Source organism: Mobula hypostoma, chromosome 8 (genome assembly GCF_963921235.1).
Source record: "Mobula hypostoma chromosome 8, sMobHyp1.1, whole genome shotgun sequence".
NCBI lineage: Eukaryota > Metazoa > Chordata > Chondrichthyes > Myliobatiformes > Myliobatidae > Mobula > Mobula hypostoma.
In genome coordinates this window covers 120972136-120987740 of record NC_086104.1, presented here as the reverse complement: position 1 = coordinate 120987740, position 15605 = coordinate 120972136, and the positions used below count along the sequence as shown (strand labels likewise).

At 51.8% G+C, this 15605-nt stretch overlaps 1 protein-coding gene across 3 annotated transcripts in view; it reads left to right on the top strand.

Annotated features, from left to right (window-relative positions):
• Window positions 1-9992: 9992 nt before the first annotated feature.
• Window positions 9993-15605, top strand: part of LOC134350889 (myelin-associated glycoprotein-like) — a 65594-nt gene continuing 59981 nt past the window's right edge. For 2 of the 3 annotated variants that reach the window (XM_063056695.1, XM_063056693.1), the window contains exon 1: window positions 9993-10205. The gene's annotated coding sequence lies outside the window, so the exon portion shown is untranslated. Of the gene's footprint in view, window positions 10206-14296; window positions 15301-15605 lie in introns of those variants that run through there. The other variant, XM_063056694.1, reaches the window with a different exon arrangement.

The following is a 15605-nucleotide window of genomic DNA, read 5'->3' as shown; positions in this document are numbered from 1 at the left end:
TATTCAACATTTATAGTGAAAATATCTTGAGAAGTATCAAAGACATCAAAGGATTCACAACTGGAGGCCATAATATAAATAACATCAGATATGCTGATGACGTCATACTAATAGCTGACTCAGAAACAAAACTTCAAGAACTACTCACTATAGTGGCAGCAGAAAATAATCGCAGAGGCCTCCCAATCAACGCCAAGAAGACAGAAAGCATGGTCATCTCCAGAAAGACAAACATCCCACAATGTGTGATCAAGATCGGAAATACAAACATCAAACAACTCAACAATTTCAAATATCTTGGCAGCCTAATAACAAGTAATGGCAGGTGCGACACAGATATCAAATACAGAATAGCAATGGCGAAAAAAGCTTTCCAGAAAATGAAGACCATATTAACAGACAGAAAGATGAGCACGTACACTAAAAACAGAATACTGCAGTGCTCCATTTATTCTATCCTGACTTATGGAAGTGAATGCTGGACCATTTCCCCAGCAATGGTAAAGAGACTAGAAGCAGCTGAATTATGGTTCCACAGGAGAATGTTAAAAATATCATGGACAACACACACATCAAATGAAGAAGTTCTCAGAAGAGCCCAAGCAGTTCGATCACTCATACCAACAATAGGAGAAAGACACCTCAGATTCCTAGGACACATCATGTGGAAAGATGAACTAGAAAAACTCATACTCTCTGGAAAGGTTGAGGGGAGCAAACCTAGAGGAAGACCTTGACTTATGTACATCAAAAGCATAGCCAGGTGGCTATACATCGAAGAAATGGAAGTCATCCAAAAAACGAAGGATAGATCTATATGGAAAACCATGGTCACCAGAGTCTGCATCGGATATGGTACCTAGACAGACAGACAGTGGTGGGTGCCTTAAATGCACTGCCTGGGGTGGTGGTAGAGATGGATATAGTATACTAGAGATTTTTAAGAGATGTTTATTTGGGCACATGAATGTGAAGGGAATGGAAGTATTTGGACATTGTGTAGGTCGAAGGTATTAGTTTCATTGGTCATCTGATTACTAATTTAATTGGTCTGGCACAACATTGTGGGCCGAAGTACCTCTTCCTATGCTGTACAGTCCTATGTTCTATGTCTGCTTTAATAATAGACCAATACCTATCAAAGAGCTCCACATCTCTGGCCTCTATGCCTTTTACCCTTCATTCCCCCTCCAGCACTTCTCCATTTCCCAGTTATGTTGACGACTCAAATCTTCTCATATAATCTTATGTTAATTCTTACTTCCCCTCCAACTGTTTTGTAACCAACCTTGATCCTGTCAGTGTTTACAGCCCAACACAGCACTGGCTGCCTCTTTTTCTTGCAGTGTCTTGGTTTTGACTTCCACTCCTGTCCCTTTTGTCACCCAGGGAGCCCTGGTGTTGCTTCCTCTTTCTGTGCCTCAACTCTACCCGAGGTCAACTTGCCTCAAAAGACAGACTACTGATTTTCCTATTTAACATCCATTGAAATTAGCCCAGGACAGACTACATTCACCATCCATTGAGATGGGTCATCCTCCAATTAATATCATGAGCTCCCTCAACTTTTCCAGAGAGTGTTCTGGTTACTACCACTTAAACGCTTCCCTCCTACTATAAATGCTCTCAACACACTCAATGCAATAACATGGACAGACATACTGCAACAGAAAATTATCCTGGACATACTTTAGAAACACTCCCTTCCCCTTGGCCCTGAAAACCAATGCTACCTCAATTCAGATAGATTTTACAAGCCCTCCATTATAATTACCCAATACATCTTGACAATTTGCTGTTAATTATCTGGGTCCTCCCCCCCACCCCTCCCAATACCTCTATCCTCTGGGTGATCTCAGTAATATTCCCCGCTGATGAAATATGTACCATGGGTGGCACAATACCTGGGTTCAATTCCCACCATTGTCTATAAGGAGTTCAACCTGTGACCACGTGGGTTTCCCCTGAGTGCTCTGGTTTCCTCCCACAGTCCAAAGATGTGCTGGCTGGTAGGTTAATTGGTCATGGTTAGACTAGGGTTAAATTGGGGGTTGCTGGGCATCATGGCTCGAAGGGCTGATATGGTGCTGTAACTCAATAAGTAAATAAACTCAAATAAGTATTTCATTTTGATCCCAGACACAACAAAACTGGCCCTTTGGCCCAGCATGTCAATGCTAACCATTGCATCCCCCATCTAGACAAATGGGATTCAGCAGCACTTCACCTTCCGCTCTGCCTAGGCCTTTCGAGTTCTCATCCAGATACTTCAGTGCTGTGAGAGTCAATGCCTCCACTACCCCTCAGATGGTGTACCCCTGATCCAATCGCCACCAGGGAAAAATGTCCCCCTCAGATTCTCCCTAATTTCTGGGAGCCCTGTGCAGGGTTCTGGTCTCCTTTTCTCCAGGTCAGAGCACACCGGGAGCACCGTTCCCAGTTCCAGTCTCCGTATCCCTGGGTCAGACCACATCGGGAGCACCGTGCACGGTTCCAGTCTCCGTATCCCTGGGTCAGACCCACACCGGAAGCACCGTGCACGGTTCCAGTCTCCGTATCCCTGGGTCAGACCCACAGCGGAAGCACCGTGCACGGTTCCAGTCTCCGTATCCCTGGGTCAAACCCACACCGGGAGCACCGTGCACGGTTCCAGTCTCCGTATCCCTGGGTCAGACCCACACCGGGTGCACCGTGCACGGTTCCAGTCTCCGTATCCCTGGGTCAGACCCACAGCGGAAGCACCGTGCACGGTTCCAGTCTCCGTATCCCTGGGTCAGACCCACACCGGGAGCACATGCACAGTTCCAGTCTCCGTATCCCTGGGTCAGACCCACACCGGGAGCACCGTGCACGGTTCCAGTCTCCGTATCTCTGGGTCAGACCCACACCGGAAGCACCGTGCACAGCTCCAGTCTCCGTATCCCTGGGTCAGACCCACACCGAGAGCACCATGCACGGTTCCAGTCTCCGTATCCCTGGGTCAGACCCACACCGGGAGCACCATGCACGGTTCCAGTCTCTGTATCCCTGGCTCAGATGCACACCGGGAGCACCGTGCACAGTTCCCATCTCCGTATCCCTGGCTCAGACCCACACCGGGAGCACCGTGCACAGTTCCAGTCTCTGTATCCCTGTGTGAGGTGAACCTCTCTGATCCCCTGACTGATTTACTCTCTTTCTGAAATCAGATGCAGGATCTCAGAGCCGAGCATGTTTCTCTCTCCCCAGGCACTGTCCGTGTGGAGGGTGTTTTTCAGCAAGTCAGCTTCCCTTTCAGTTGATGCCTCCTGCGCAGACTTACTGCCCTGAGTAGTAGTTGTTCCTCTGTGCACTGACCTTTCCTGTGAATGGTGCTGACAGCACCACAGCAGTGTAGCGGTTAGCGTGACGCCAGTGACCGGGGTTCGATTGGTTTATACCTACTCCCAATGACCATTTGTGTTTGATCCAGTTTCCTCTCACATTCCAAAGGCATACAGTTTAGTCAGAGTTAGTAAGCTTTTGGGATGGCGTTGCTGACAGAAGCATGGTGACACTAGCGGGCTGTCCCCAGCGCATCCTCGGACTGTGGCGCTCATTGATGAAAATGGTGTATTGCACTGTATACTTTCACATTTTGATGTACTGTGAGGTGAGGTGAGGTGAGGGCCTCCGTCGGTCAGCGTTGACCATGGATAATGCATCCTAGCTGTCTAGATTCACAAGCCTGGGCAGTACGATGCCGAGGGTGAGCTGTTGCCCATGTAGCAAGCCCCTCTTCTCCATGCACCTGATGAACCCAAAGGAACGGCAGAGACCGATACAGTCTGGCACCAGCAGCATCACAGGAGTTGCCAGTCAGCATTGAACTCAGTGTAGGACTGCCTTAGGGACTCCAGCTGCGGATTTTTCCCTCGGGGTTTACACCCGAAGTCTTCCCTGTGAGTGGGTATAACCACAAGTCAGCAGAGGTTTGAGATCAGAGTATTCCTTCTCCTTGATGAGCTGCCAACCACAGGTAAGGAGCCCCATCTGACTGAAGTGACAAGTTTTAAGGCACCAGCAACCTGGTTTTGCCCCTTTTCCTGTCAGTAGAAATGGTTCTGCCGGGCTTTGTAGTTAAGGCACACGTAAAGGCCAGGAGCTGGACTTGGTTGTCAGAAGATATTTGAGGTGCATGCCATTGGGAGCATTTAATAGGCAGTGGGAACTTGTCCCCATTACCATCCCCAGCTATAACAGCCTTCAGGGACCATACATGTACTGTACATGTAACAAATCAAACTAATCTTCATCTTCCTAACAAAGCACCAGCGAATTGCGAAGAGGGTAATTTGAAATGTCTTCCACTTCCATAGCCCAAGCAGGAGACACACACAGCAGGAGAAATCCCCACATTTCGTTGTTCACCATCCTGGGGCAAGTTACACATTGCAGCTGCCTTTGAGACAACCTCTTTTTGAAAGTGAACGGGTAGTAGAGGAGCTCTCGCTAGCCCAGCCTCTTCTGAGAGGGTCTACACAGAATCAGGCCATTGACCAGCACGTAATCAGGCCATTTGGCCCATCTTACCCATGCATGCTGTTCAGCCTAACTCATGCATACTAACTCATTCGAAGCAGAAGTGTTTCTGCAGTTCCCGGAAACGTTGAGCAACATGCAGAAAGTGCTGGAGGAACTCAGCCGGTCAGCCATCATCTACGAAGGGGAAACACCCTTCATCGGGATTTTGCATGACATTTGACCACTAAACCCCTTTGGGGTTGGGTGACTCAAATGCTCATCTAGACCCATCATAGACTCTACTTCTACTTCTCTCAGCTGGCAGTGCGTTCCAGGTTCTCTCCCCTCTCCCCATGTGCAGGGAGAGCTGGTGAACTGGATACACAACTGGCTCGATGGTGGGAAGCAGGGGGTGATGCTGGATAGTTGTGTCTCAGACTGGAAACCCGTGACAAGAGGTATTCCCCCAGGGCTCAGTGCTGGGACAATTGTTGTTTGTCATCTACAACAATGGTTCGGATGAAAATGTACAAGTCATGGTTAGGAAGTCTGCAAATGACACTAACATAAATGAATCATAGGCAGTCAAAAAGGTTGTCAAAAATCACTGGGGGATCTCTATCAGCTGAGGTATGGCAAATAGAGTTTAATTTGGGTAAGTACGAGGCGTTGCAATTTGGAAGGTCAATTTAATGCAGGCCATCTCAGGTGAAAAGCAGGGGCCCGAGGAGTGTCATAGAGAGACATAGGGCTACAACTACATGGTTCCCTGAAAGTGGAGTCATGGATCGATGGGGGTGGTGACGAGGGAGTTGGGTAAGTTGGCCTTCATCAGTCAGGGCACTGAGTACAGGAGTGGGGACATTATTTTGCAGGTGTACAAGATACTGATGAGGCCGCCCTTGCAATATTGGGTTCAGTTTTGGTCGCCCTGCTACACTAAGTTGGAAAGAGTGCAGAAGAGGGCTATGAGGATGTTACCAGGACGGGAGGGACAGAGCTATGGAGAGAAGTTGAGCAGGTTGGGATTTTATTCACTGGAGAGTAGGAAAATGAGGAATGATCTTATAGAGGTGTTTAAAATCACAAGTGGTCTAGATAGGGTGGAATGAAACTTTTCCTCACAGTTGGAAAAACAAGAACGAGAGGGCATAGGTTTAAGGTGAGAGGGGAGAGACTTCATAGGAACCTAATGGACAACATTTTCACCCAGAGACTGGTGGGTATATGGAATGAGCCGCCAGAGGAAGTGGCTGAGGAAGATAAATTAACTACATTTAAAAGACATGAGGTAAAGGCACACCGAGCCCACCACCTCCCCAAACTGAAGGGAAGGAAAGGTAATTTGGAGACCTTGTAGGTTCAAATACGAAACATTTTACCTCGCTGAGTTTCAGCCATGAGTGTCCACCTCCTGCTGATTCAGCCATTTGTGGTTTCCAGCTGCTTTAGGATGGTGAGCTGCAACATATGGGGATCTCCCCTCCGTGCAGGACCAAGATCCAGGAAGCGACCGCTGCTTCTCTTCCTCAACTCTGCTGCTCAATGGTGCAACATTGAAGAGGCTGAGGTCCCGTCTCCTCAAGGAAACTTGGCTAGACGGAGGGACCATTGCGATTTGGGGCTATGTGTCTGCACGGCCAGGGTGTCAGGCAATCGCTAGCGATTGCAAAGCAGGACGGGCAGCGGCTGTTGAGGGAGACCCACTGGGGCCAGCGCTGCTATACACGCTCACCAACAGGAGGTGCTAGCTGAGCAGTGCAGAATCTCCACTCGCTGGGAAGGAAGTAGTTCCGGGTGGATCGTTCTTTCTGCTCCGGGACAGTTCACTCCTTCCTCCCCAGAGCAGATTAGTCCCTCCGAACAGAACATGTGGCACTGCCCAGGGATGGTTCACATCGAGGAATGGGAAAAGGGGGTAGTAGGGAAGGGAAAGGAGGAGAAGGAGGGCAGGAAGAGAGCTGGGGAAAAAGTAGATGGAGTGGGAGGAAGGGGAGAGGAGAGGAAGAGGGAGGGGCTGAGAAAGCCAGAGAGGGGCAGGGAGGGGTATGAATGGGGAGCTGGGGTGTTGAGAGAGGAGGAAAGAGGATTTCTCAACGCTGAGATTAAGAATAAAAAAATCCATGTGAAGCCCCTTGACTGTGTATACATTCACTCCTCGCTTCCCCCATGCTTCACCCCCTCAATCTAACCCCCACATCTCTCTCCTATCCCTCCTCCCACAACTCTCTCCCACACCACCCAGTGGGATTTAGGGAGCAGTTTGTTGAGAGATCGCAGTTACAAGAAACTTAAGGATTTAAATTTCCACACACTGACTATAAAAGGGCTAGATGATTTGTCAAGAGAGGTCCCAATGAAGAGAATGTGATACTGGATCTCCTATTGGGGAATGATACAGGGCAAATAACACAATGCGTGTAGGGTTTTCACTTTCGATTTAGTGATCATAATGCCATTAGTTTCAAGATAATTTTGGAGAAGGATAGGTCTGGTCTTCAAGTTGAGTCTCTAAATTGGATAAAGGCCAATTTTGATCATACTAGAAATTATCTGGCAAGTGTGGATTGGGACAAGTTGTCCTCCGGCAATGGAATAATTGTTGAGGGGGAAGCCTTCAAAAGTGAAATTTTGAGAGTACAGAGTTTCTATAATCCTGTCAGAATGAAAGGAGAGGATAACAGGTTTAGGTAAACTTGCTTTTCCACAAATATTGAAGTCCTGGTTAAGAAGCAGGGAAAGGCAGGTAGGAACACATGAGGAACTTGAGGAATATAAGAAATGCAAGAGAACACTTAAGAGGGAAATCAGGAGGGCTAAAAGAAGACATGAGATTGTTTTGACAGACCAGGTGAAGGAGAATCTCAAGGGCATCTACAGATACGTAAAGAGCTTAAAGATGGGAATGACAAAGTTAGTCATCTTGCAGATCAGAGTGGTCATAAATGCATGAAGCTGAATAAGATAGGGGAGATCTTAAATGATTTTTTGAATCTGTATTTAGTTGGGAGATGGGCAGTCTATAGAAGTGAGACAAAACAGCATGGAGGTGTGGAGCCTGTACAGATTACAGAGGAGGAGGTGCTTGCTGTTTTGAGGTAAAGTGGAGTGAATAAATCACCTACTCAGGGCCTTACAAGGTGCTCCCTCGGACCCTGTGGGAGGCAAGTGCAGAGATTGCCGGGGCCTTAGCCACAGGTGAGATGCCAGTGGATTGGATGATAGCTAATGTTGTTCCGTTTTTTAAGAAAGGCTGTATGAATAACCTGGGAAATTATGGACCGGTGAGCCTGACATCTGCAGTGGGAAAGTTATTGGAGTGTTTACTAAGGGACTGGGTATATGAGGGCTTGGATGAAGGATAGTCAAGATGGCTTTGTGCATGGCAGGCTGCCTCTAACCAATCTCACTGAGTTGTTCAAGGAGGAAACCAAGAAAGTTAATGAAGCTGTGGATGATCGAAATAACTCAGATGTTATTTTAAACATAGTCTTTGTGCTTTTAGTCATTGAATGATCTGTGTACTGTTTAGTACCACAATCACACTGTCCCTGGTAATGACAATAAAGCTCGAACAAAGAGATGATGTGGACTTTAGTGAGGCATTTGACAAGATCCCACATGGGAGGTTGGTCAAGAAGGTTCTGTAACTTACAATTTAGGATGAGAAAGTAAATTGGATTAGACATGGGTTTCATGGGAGATAGCAGAGACTGGTAGTAAATGGTTACCTCTCTGCCTGGAGACCTTTGACTAGTGGAATACCACAGGGATCGTTGCTGTGTCCATTGTTGTTTGTCTTCTATATCAATGATCTGGGTGATAATGTGGTTAACTGGATCAGAAAATGTGCAGATGACGCAAGGCTGGGGTGTAGTGGACAGAGAGAAAGGCTATCAGAGCTTGCAGTGGGATTTGGACCAGTTGGAAACTTGTGGATGGAATTTATTGCAAGACAATGGGTGCTCCAACCCCACTGCCCCTCCCACAGCACTCCATCCTCACCACCCGTCCCTCAGCACTCCCTTCTCGTCACCCCCTCCTACAGTGCTCCCTCCTCATCGCATCGTCCTACACAGCTCCCACCTTATCACCTCTCCTACAATGCTCCCTCCTCATCACCCCGTCCCTCCTCACTGTTCCCTCCCACAGTGCTCCCTCCTCACCTCCCATCCCTCAGCACTCCATCCTCACCACCCGTCCCTCAGCACTCCCTTCTTGCCACCCCCTCCTACGGCACTCCCTCCTCATCGCCTCGTCCTACACAGCTCCCACCTTATCACCTCTCCTACAATGCTCCCTCCTCATCACCCCGTCCCTCCTCACTGTTCCCTCCCACAGTGCTCCCTCCTCACCTCCCATCCCTCAGCACTCCATCCTCACCACCCGTCCCTCAGCACTCCCTTCTTGCCACCCCCTCCTACGGCGCTCCCTCCTCATCGCCTCGTCCTACACAGCTCCCACCTTATCACCTCTCCTACAATGCTCCCTCCTCATCACCCCGTCCCTCCTCACTGTCCCCTCCCACAGTGCTCCCTCATCACCGCCCCTCCCACAGCACTCTCTCCTCATCACCCCTCCCACTGTGTGTCTGACTGAGATGGGGAGAGTGTGACATTCTGGACAGGGAAGCTCTGGCCAGGCCTGGCGATTTCAATATGACACCATACACGGCTGCACTTGCCACCTTGTTGGGAAAGTCGGACCCGGAATTTCACTATTACTCCATCAGGAACGGCAGCCTTGTGTGGCTGAATGTGTCCTTCTGCTGTCACAGTGTGAAGGGCTTCACACCGAGCGAGTACCACCTAGTGGGAAGGGCAGTGAGGAGGGAAAGCTGTGGGAGGGGCAGTGCCCTGTGGAATCTTGCTGTGCACTCTGCCGCAGCTGTTTTTCCCATGTTGCCAGGGTGAGGTGCCTGTGCAAAACAGGGGACAGGGAGGAGGGATGGTGGCAGACTGAGATTTAATGACCACGTCCATGCTGTGGATGTGCAGTGTTGTAACCCCAGGATTAGAGGTGTGTGTGTGTGTGTGTGTGTGCACACGTGTGTATATGTACTGTGTGTGTGTGTGTGTGTGCACGTGTGTGCGTGTGTGTGTGTGTACTCTGTGTGTGTGTATATGTGCGCGTGTGTATATGTACTGTGTGTGTGCACACACGTATATGTACCGTGTGTGTGTGTGTGTGTGTGTGTGTGTACTGTGTGCGCACACATGTGTATATACCCCTTCTCTCCGTCTCCCCATCTCATCACCCACCCTCCCCTGCTCTCCCTGCCCTCTCCCTCCTCTCTCTGATGCCCCTCTTCTCTCTCCTCCCCTCTGATCCCGTCTCTCCCCCCTCCTGCCAGCTGCACAGCACCCCCCACACCGCCAGCCAGCCAGCCAGTGTGCTTCTGAGGCTCAGACTGAAACGGCACCTCTGCAGGAGTCAGGGAGGAAGTGACCACTTCCCAAATCCTGTTGCACTGTGTTTGAACACACAGGAAACTTCAGCTGCCGGTTGCAATCGATGGGAGGGGTGGCGGTGTGGGAAGGCAGTGATTGTGTAACTGTCGGGACTGATCTCAGTGCCGGTGACCAATCTGAGCCGGGACAGAGCCATTGTCTGTCAACGCTGGCGTCCCACTCTGCCCCTTACCCTTCCCACCCTGCCCGTTTGCTTCCGAGTGTGGCCTGAGCTCCACGGCCCTGGAGACCTGTGTCCATCTGCTGTATCTGGTGAGTGGTCACATCCAAGCACCCATCCGTGAGTCTGTGGTGTGCCAGTATCTCTCGTCCCCTCCCTCTGTCCCAGTCTTTCCTCCTCTCTCACATCCCTCCCAGTCTCTATGACCCACTCTAACATGGTCCCTTCACTGCCTGGGCCTTGAGCTCTGGAATCCCATATCCCCTTCACTCTCAACCACTCCCCCTACTCTCCCTCTACCCCACTTACTCCTCTCTCTCCCCTCTTTCCCCTCCCTCTCTCCCCCTCCCTCTCACACCCTCTCTCTCCCCCGCCCCTCCCTCTCCCGCCATCTCTTCCCTTTTCTTTTCCCCTCTCTCCATCTCTCCCTCCTCTTCCCTCTCTCTCCCCTACCTTCCCCCCTTTCTCCCCCCTCTTTCTCCCCCTCCCTCACCCCTTCCCTCTGTCCCCTCTTTCTCTCTTCCCCCTGTCTCCTGTCTCTCCCCTCTCTCTCCTCCTCTCTCCCTCTATCCTTCCTCACTCTCCCGCCATCTCCCCCTCTCCCTTTCTCCCCCTCTTACTCCCTCCCTCTCCCCCTTTCCTCTCTCCCCATCTCTCATGCCCCCTCTCCTATCCCCCTCCATCTCTTTCCCGCCATCTTTCCCCTTTTTCTCCTTCTGGCTATTTCTCTCTTTTCTTCTTTTGATGTTCCACTGTATCCCCATCTCCATCCCATCATCTCTCTCTCCTTTCCTCTCCCCTTCCCTATCTCCCCCTCCTGTTCTCCCTCCCCCTCTCTCCCCTCCTTCATCCCCCTTCCTCTTGCACATTCCCTTTCTCCCTCCCTCTCCCTCTTCCCTCCCTTTCTTCCCGCTCTCTTATCCCCTCCCTCTCACATGCTCCCTCTCCACCTGTCCCTCCCTCTCCCCCTCCCTCTGTCCCCTTCTCCTTTCTCTCTCCCCTCACCCTCATCTCTCCCAATCCCTGCCCCTTCTCTATCCCCCTTTCTCTCCCTCCCTCTCTCCCCCTCTCTCTCCCCTCCATCTCCCCATCCCTCTCCACCCCTATTTCTCTCTCCCTCTCTTCCCCTCCCTCTCCCCCTCTCACTCCCTGTCAACCCCTCTCTCTCTCCCCATCCCCCTTTCTCTCCAACTCTATCTCTCCCCATCCCCTCCCCCATTGCTCACTCCCTCTCTCCCTCTCCTCTACATCTCTAACCTCCCTCTCTATCCTTCCTCACTCTCCTTCCATCTCTCCCCCCTCTCCCCTTCTCACTCTCTCCCTCTTGCTCCCTCCCTCACCCCTTCCCTCTCTCCCCACTATCTCCTCCTCCCTCTCTCCCTTTCCCTCTTGCCCCCCTCCACTCTCCCTCCATCTCTACCTCACCCCATCTCTCTCCCTCCATCTCTTTCTTGCTCTCTTTTCTTCTTCTCTCCATGTTCCCTACCTCTATTTCCTTCCCACCATCTCTCTCTCCTTCCCTTGCCCTCTCCTGTTCTCCCTCCCCTCTCCTCTCCCTCTCTCCCCTCTCCTCTCCCTCTGTCCTCCTGTCTTCTATCTCTCCTCTGCATCTCTTCCTTCATCCCTCACTCTTCCTTCCCAAACTCTCTGTTCCCCCCTTTCTCTATCTTCTCTCCCACCCACCATCTCCCTCTCTCTTCCCCCTTTGTCTCTCTCTCCTCTTACTCCTTCTCCCCCTCTCCCTCTCCTCTCCCTCCACACTCTCTCTCACCCCACACCCCCTTTCACTTTCTCATTTTCTCTCCTCCACTATCTTCCCCTCTCCCCACACTTCCTTTTCCTTTCTCCCCCTCCTCTTCTCCCCTTCTCTCCTTCTCTCCCCCATCTCTCTCCTATCATCCCTTTCTCACTCTCCCTCTCTCCACTCCTACCCTCCCTCCCCTTTTCCCCTCCATCTCTCCCCCTCTCCTCCATATCTTACTCCATCCTTTCTTCCATTCTCCCCTCCCTTTCTGTTTCCCTCTTCCTCAATGTCATCTCTCCTGCACACCCCTCTAACTCACTCCTCTCCACCTCTCACTCCCCGCTCTCTCCTCATTCTCTCTCCCCCACATACTCTCTCCTCTGCACACACTCTCACTCTCCCTCTCTCTACACCCCATCTCTCTTCCCCTCCCTCCTTACCTCTCTGCCCCCTCTCTCTGCATCTTCATCTCTCCCACTCCATCTCCCCCCTCCTGGACTATCACTCCAACTTTCCCCTTCATCTATTCCTTCCTACCTCTCTCATCCCGTCCTTCTCTCTATGGTCCCCTCTATCTCCATCTCTCTCCCCTCCTAACCCCTCTCTCCCCTCCCTCTCTCTCCCTCCCTCTCTCTCCCTCCCTCTCCCACCCCTCTCCCTGCCTCTCTCACCCTCTCTCTCTTCCCCTCTCCCTCTCACCACCTCTTCTCATTCTCTCTCCCCCCTGCCCTGTTCTTCCTATCTCTCCCCATCTTTCTCCCTCCATCCATCTCTCCCCTCCTCCTCTTTCCCTCTATTTTTCCCTCCATGTCTCCCTCCCTACCGCTCTTACTCCCTCCTTCTCTCTGTGTTGCCCTCTATCTCCATCTCCCTCACTCCCCCACCATCTTTCTCCATCCCTCTCCCTCCCTTTCCTTCCCTTTCCCACCCACTCTTTCCCTCTTGTTTCCCCCTCTCCCGTCCCTCTCTCCTCTTCTCCTTCTCCATCCCCCATCACTTTCTCCATCCCCTCATTCTGCCTTCTCCCCTCCCTTTCTGTTCCCATTTCTCCACATCTTCCTTACCCCAACCATCTTTCTCTCCCTCTCTTTCTGCTTCCCCCCTCCACCTGCCTCCACACCCCACTCCCTTTCTCTCTGCCTCCATTCCCTGCCCCTCCCCTCTCTCTCTCTCTCTCTCTCTCTGACACTCCCTGGTTCCTCCCCGGAGACTCTGCCTGTCCGATATCTCCTTATGTGGTGTGTAGCTGATTTACAGTTGAACTCTGGAAGCAGTTTTAAATGTTCGACTGGACTTGGCTGAGTGTGTGAGCTGTCAGTCTGTAACTACCCTGTCTCCCTGTCCACCTCATTCCCTCCTCCTCACTTGTTTTACCAGGTTCTCCCTCAGCTTTCCGCTCCCCCTCCCATTATCTCTTCCCCTCTCTGCTCCCTCCTCTCTCCTTCCCCGTCACTCTCCTGCTTGTTCACACTTTGCAATTCATCCCTCCACCTTTTTTTGTTCTGAGCTTCCTCGCATTTTCTTCAGTGCATCCACTCTTCCCTCCTTGTTTCCCCTCCACTTCCCTTCCCCCTTCACAGCTTTGCACTCCCTCCATCTTCAGCCCCTCTCATTCTCTATCCCCGCTTTAATCTTCACTCTCTCATGTCTTCTTTCTCCTCTCCCTCCCTCTCTCCCCACATTCCCTCCTCCACCCCTCCTACCCTCTCTCTCCACCACCTCCCACACCCTCTCCCTCCAACCCCACACCCCTTCCCACACACTCTCTCCCCACACCCCCTTCCCTCCCTATCTCTCCACACCACCTTCCTCCCTCTCTCTTCCCTCCACCTCCCCTCAACACTCTATCGCATTCCATCCCTTTCCCTCTCCCTCCCTCCCTCTCCCTCACTCCCCTCCCTCTCTTCCCCCTCAATCGCCCCCTCAATCTCTCCCTCCCCCACTCTTCATCTCCCTCTCGCCCTCCATCTCTCTCTGTCCCCCTCTCTTCCTCCATCTCCCTCTCTCTCCCCCTCCCACTCTTCCTTCCTCTGTCTCTTCCTCCCTCCCTCTTCCTTCCTCCTTCCTTCTCTGTTCCACATCTCTCTCCCTCCCCCACCACCTCTCTATCCCTCCCTCTCCCATACTCTCCCTTACTCTCTCTCTCAATCAACCCTCTCCCCTCCTTCTCTCCCTCCTCTCCCCCCATCTCTCCTCTTCTCCTTCTCCATCGCTCCCCCTCTATCTCTTCCTTTCTCTTCTCTGTTCCTCTCCTTCTCTGTCTTCATTCCCCCGCTGTTTGTCCCTCTCTATCTTTCCCTTTCACTCCCTCTCACTCCCTCCACCTCTCACTCCTTCTTTCTCACTCTCCCTTCTTACCTCTGCCTCCCTCTCTCTCTGCCCCTCTCTCTCTGCTCCCTCCCTCTCTCTCTGCCTCCCTTTCTCTGCCCCTCTCTCTCTGCTCCCTCCCTCTCTCTCTGCCTCCCTCTCTCTCTCTGCCCCCCTCTCTCTGCTCCCTCCCCTCTCTCTGCTCCCTCCCCCCTCTCTCTCTCTCACTCGCTCTCTCGCTCTCAGACACTCCCTGGTTCCTCCCCGGTGACTCTGCCTGTCCGATATCTCCTTATGTGGTGTGCTGTGTTGCTGCTTTTCAGCTGGACTCTGGAAGCAGTTTTGACTGTTGTGCTGGACGGGGCTGAGTGTGTGAGCTGTCAGTCTGAGACTACTCTGTCTCCCTGTCCACCGACTCGACCGCTGCCTATAACACCCCTCCTATACACCTCATTCCCTCCTCCTCTCTCGTTTTACCTCAGCCTTCCCCTTCTCCCTGCATCCTCTCCCCCTCCCCTTCGCTCTACCTCCTCTCCCACCCTTCCCATTCCGTTCTCTCTGCCTCTTCTCTCCTCTCCTACTCTCACTCACTCCCGTTTGTTCACGCTCTTCGATTCAACCCCTCCTCCTCTTTGATCATACTCTGGCTGCATTATCTTTAGCACCTCCACCTCTCCCCCTCTCTCCTCTTCTTTCTAACCCTTCCACTTCACCCCTTTCACAGCTTCCCCTAACTCCCCATCTTTAACCTGCTCCCATTCTCTCTCCCTCTTTTCCTTTCACCTTCCCCCCTCACACTTCTCTCTCCCTCCCTCTCATTCCACACCCCCCCATACTCTTTCTCTCTCTGTCTCTCCCCCTCACTCCTACTTCCTCTCTTGCTCTTTCACTCCTCATCACCTCCCTCTGTCTCCCTCCCTCTCTTTCCGTCCCTCCCACTCTTTCTCACTCTCTCTCTCTCCCCTCTCTGCTTCTCTCCCATTCTCATTCCCATTCTTTCCCTCTCTCTCTCTTTCTCTCCCCCTCACTCGCTCTTCATACTCCTCACTCTTCCAACACCGCACCCTCCTTCTCCCTCACCCTACCTCCCTCTATCCTTCCCATTCCACCACCACCCTCACCGAGGAGGCTCAGGAGTGAGTGAGAGGGGTTTCCCTCATTTGTGTGCTCCCTGCATTTGTTGAGGGGTTTTGGGTGGGAGAGCGAGTGTCGGTGAGGGTGTTTGGGTGGGTATCCTGGGACAGTGAGTGACTCTGAGGGGGTTTGGGTGGGGTAATCGGGGACAGTGAGTGACTGAGGGGGTTTGGGTGGGTATCCTGGTACAGTGAGTGACTCTGAGGGGGTTTGTGGGGTAATCTGGGACAGTGAGTGTCTCTGAGGGGTTTTGCGTGGGGTAATCTGGGACAGAGTGACTCTGAGGGGGTTTGGGTGGGGTAATCTG